Here is a 4,594-nt window from a genome sequence, read left to right on the forward strand (position 1 = left end):
TACCCCGGCAAGCAGGCAGGTAATGAGCTGGGGAGAACCCCACGAGGCGGCCCCAACAGGTCTCGCCCCCCAGTCCGTCTCCCGAGGATTTTCCGATTCGTACAGCAGACGTCTTCACCGCGTAGGCCTGCACCGGTCGCCGGGCAGCTCCAGGTGCCGATCCCTCAGAGTTTTCAGAATGGCCAGACACCGCTTGCGGCTGGCGCCATACAGGAGGCGATTTTCAGCGTCATTGAATGACAATGCCCAAGCGTCGCCCTCGAGGCCCCCGCCGTTCTTCCGGTGCCCACTGCTGACTCTCTGCTCAGCAGTATCGAATCCCTCTGTCTTGACCTCCGCCACGAGACTCGGCGGCGGCCACGGCACGTGCGGCGACGGCCAGTGGCGGCCGACCTGGGCCACACGCCGAACACTTGAACGCTGGTGTTATTTGCACGGTATAGCGGTCGGCGCACTCCGCAGCCGCCACCTCGCTCGTGTCCCCGACCATCCTGACGGAGTCGCGGTAGGTGCACTTGTCGACGCCTGCGCCACGAGAGTGGAGACGCGACCTCATCTTGCGGGCCGACAGGTAGCCCGACGCCGTGATGAACTCCACCCACAGCGACATGGAGCGCTTCCGGCCGTCGCTGAGCTTGAGAACCGCGCTGCCGGGGATGCTGCCGTCGTCCACGAAGTTGAACTCTCCCATCTGGTTGAGGTAGAGTATAACCTCGAACCCATGGGCGAGACGACGTTGAGTCCCTCGAGCGGCCGTTGACCTCGGCCAGAGAAGAGATGACCCGCGGCTCTTGCACCCTCAACTTCCTTCAGCACATCTTGCACGACCTTGACCACTTCCCGGAGCGTCTTTGCAACAGCTGCCCGCCGGGCGGCCACACGCTCCGCAGAGTATTTGTTTACCTGGTACAGCATGCGTGACTGGGCACCTTGCATGTCCGCCGGCACCAGCATCCCCACACACGAGCAAACCGCTAATGGACTTTGTGCTTAAATGAGGTAAACAGGAATATTCCGAAGGTGGAAGGAAATCAATAGTGTGAGAATAGCGTTGAGGTGGTGAGGTGGCGGGGGGGCACGTGTTGTGGCACCTGCTTGGCACTCGGTGCAACGGGCTTCCTCGCAACCTCACGCTGCTAATTACTGATGCGTGAGTTGCGCCTGCAGGAGATGCAATGTGGGCGAGCCAAAGGGCCGCGCGCCGGCCCATCGCCCCGCCCTTCTGTCACGGCGCCGCGGCAGAAACAGGACAAGGACAGACATCCATCTTGGCTGGCCGTCAGGAGCCGCGACCTGGCCAGGCACTAGCGGATCGATGGCCTTATGACTGTTGTCACGCGGTGGCGGCTCTCAGGTACTAGGTTATACGAGGTTGACTGGTTGACTGACTGTCTACCTCGCCGCGACGGCTAGGCAGGCGATTCGTTTTTTTTTATTATTATTTTGGTAGTACGATGATAAAGCAAATTAACACTGCTGAAGGTTCTCGTTCTGGTGAGGAGGTCCAGTAGTCGCCAGGTCTGAGAGGCCCCTGAGTGAGGCCTCTGCGGGGGTGCCACCGGAAAGGTCCACCTGAGGAGGAAATGTGTGGGCACCTAGGCACAAGGCATGAGATCGCTGCAGAAATGCCCATTGATGCGCCTCCCGGGGCTGATGGTGCCCCCCTTCCCACTCATGTGGTGTTTCTCGCCTCGTACAGCACCAGAGTCTTGAGCACGAGGAGTCACGGGGTTCCGGGCCATCAGGGTTTGCCGGTCTCTTAAGGTCTTGAGGATGGAGAGGCTCTTGCGGCATCCTTGTGTGAGGGAGTCGATCCCGGCCTCGGTGAACCCATCACCCGGGTCCCCCTCGGCCGTGATGAGCTCCTGTTGTCCTTGTTTCTCGAGCAGGTGCGAGCAGTCGCGCGCACGAGGGTAAAGGGCCAACTCTGACTTCGGCGGCAGCCGACGCCGGGCAGGGGAGGGAAGCTCGGGCCAGTGGCCGCTGACCTCGGCCAATGCCATAACCTTGAATCTAGAACGAGGTCGAGAGGTAGTGTCACGATCTGACCGAACCTCTGACGTCCCCCCCACCACCCTGAGCTGGTCGCGGTACTGGGACTTCTCTACGGCCTGGGGGACCGGGGTTTTTGGAAGCGGGCGCGCATCTTGCGTGAGGACAGGTAACCTGAAGCCGTGATAACTCTACCCAGAGCGACATAGAACGCTTTCTTCCGTCACTTAACTTTAACACGGCACTTCCGGGTACAGTTCCGTCGTCTACGAGATTAAATTCTCCCATTTGTTTGAGGTAGATAGTAACCTGGTACTCGTTTGGGGACTGAATTATGAGACCCTCCCACCGCCGCCGGTTTGGGTGAGCGTGGAGAGGCAGCGGGGCTCCTGCGCTTCAACATGCTTCTGAGGTCATGTGCTACTTGTACGACTTCTTCCACCCTTTTCGCGACGATCATACGCCTCTTAGACACCTGCTGGGCGTAGAATTGCTCAAGGCAGCTACAAGCTTGCCTGAGCCCTAGAGACACCTTCCCCTGGCACCAACATGAGCCCTGATACTGGCCTCCGCCGCACACACACAATATTCTCCGGGCGAGCGTTACAACTCCGCCGACCACAGCAGCGGCATGTAACTTATTCTCCACGTTACACGAGGCGCTGTTTTACAACTCCCTCGCACACAGTTAGGATCGAAAATTTGATTTGGGGCTTAAATCTCCTGAGTAATTACTATATAATATCCATTTAGTTCACTGATATTTTGGCTCCTCTAAACTACGACTTCGTCTGTTCCCTATCCTTGGATCTACTGGCTAGGGGTGACGCAAGGAGAAACCTTCTCACCTTTGGGCTGGCGGGTCGTAGGCGGGGCGATCGATAATCCAGAGCGGTAAAACTCCCCCCGCCATTGGCCGGGGCGCAGCCACGGAGGGTTGGGCGACGCCCATCGCCGCAGCTGTTGGCCGACAGCCACAACAAGCCCGGGGAATGCCAAGAGTGATTAGTTTGAATCGTTGACGAGTTGACAGAACTTGCGCCTCGCTCCGCCCCCTCTTGAGAAATTGCCCCGCGATCTGGGACGCACTCTGCCTCACACGTAAATTAATAGACTATCGGGTCAAACAAAGGAAGACAAGAGCCCTCGTACCTACCTGTGAATTAATATCAAAGTTTAGCGAAAAGAAGCGGGCCAGCCGGAGGTGGTTTGAAGACATTACCGTCCCAAGAGTAGACCCGCCCTGCCTTTCAAGGTATTCGCCTGTAAAAGACACTCATTAGATACTAGGAATTCTACCCAGAGTGAAGTGATTAGTGAAAGGTCTGATGCAAAAATACTTGCACGTGATGAAGACGTCAACATGAATAAAATGACATTTATGTGATTGGTTTAGCTTTTTTTCCTTATCTCCTCGCAAGCAGCGGTGTCTGAAGTGATGATAGTCTGATAATGTCTGCCTATTTATGATTAAAGAATGAACGAGCGTTGAATTCGAAATAAAGTATTGACACTTTTGTTTGACAAGATATAAGGAAATAAATTTGAATTCAGAAATAAGAAGGTTTTTTATCACAATGGTGGCTTCATGCTCCAAGAAAAAAAATTGTTAGTTCATATAGAGAATCTAAATCTTGTAGTGAAATGACACTAAACCAGGAGAGAATAAATCCAACCCTTTAAATATAACACAAAGATTTTTCAAATAAACTTCAAGATTGAGTTGAAGTATTGGCAAAAAGACCGACATAAAAGACAATAAATAGATGTGCGCTTTTTGGCGATGGATTTGTAGTTTTTTTTTATCAAGCTGTTTTGTTGGAAGTGGCAGGGGATAATTCTATATCAGTCGCTGCTGTAATTTTTTTTTTCCACGAATAGTTATTGTTATGGGGAAGAAATGCTTGTTGATTTCAGACCGTCCGATTTTACCTTGCTTGATCGCGAATCGTTTATAGTCACAGCTTACTAAATCTAAAAAAAAGTACAGGGACTGATATATTTTGTCATTATATATGTTTGTGTATGCTTATGTATATATGCATACAAACATTCTCATTCTCTTCTTCTCTCTCCTCTCTCTCTCTTCTCTTCTCTCTCTCTCTCTCTCTTCCTTCTCTCTCTCTCTCTCTCTCTCTCTCTCTCTCTCTCCTCTCTCTCTCTCTCTCTCTCATTCTCTCTCTCTTCTCCTCTATCTCTCTCTCTCTCTCTCTCTCTCTCTCTCCTCTCTCTCTTCTCTCTCTCTCTCTTTTCTCTCTCTCTCTCTCTCCTCTCTCTCTCCCCTCTCTCCCCTCTGTTTTCCACCCTTTCAATCGATCTCTTTCTGTGTTTATATATATATATATATATATATTATATATAATATATATATAATTTAAATATATATATATATATATAAAACTAATTTATCATATATACATTTTGTTTTGATTTATATTTATATATATATAATAAATAATAAATAATAATATATATATTTTATATATATATAAAATATATATATATAATTTCATATTTTATTAATTATTTTTTTAATTATTACATATAACAAAGGATCGATTGTAACAATAAGAGAAGATGAAGAAATAGAAAATAAGGGAAA

At 50.4% G+C, this 4,594-nt stretch overlaps 2 pseudogenes; both read right to left on the reverse strand.

Moving 5' to 3' along the window:
- Nucleotides 1-114: 114 nt before the first annotated feature.
- LOC119570307 lies at nucleotides 115-1,263 on the reverse strand (annotated as a pseudogene).
- Nucleotides 1,264-1,467: 204 nt separating this feature from the next.
- Nucleotides 1,468-2,543, reverse strand: LOC119570308 (annotated as a pseudogene).
- Between the last annotated feature and the right edge of the window lie 2,051 nt (nucleotides 2,544-4,594).

Source organism: Penaeus monodon, unplaced genomic scaffold (genome assembly GCF_015228065.2).
Source record: "Penaeus monodon isolate SGIC_2016 unplaced genomic scaffold, NSTDA_Pmon_1 PmonScaffold_24250, whole genome shotgun sequence".
Lineage (NCBI taxonomy): Eukaryota > Metazoa > Arthropoda > Malacostraca > Decapoda > Penaeidae > Penaeus > Penaeus monodon.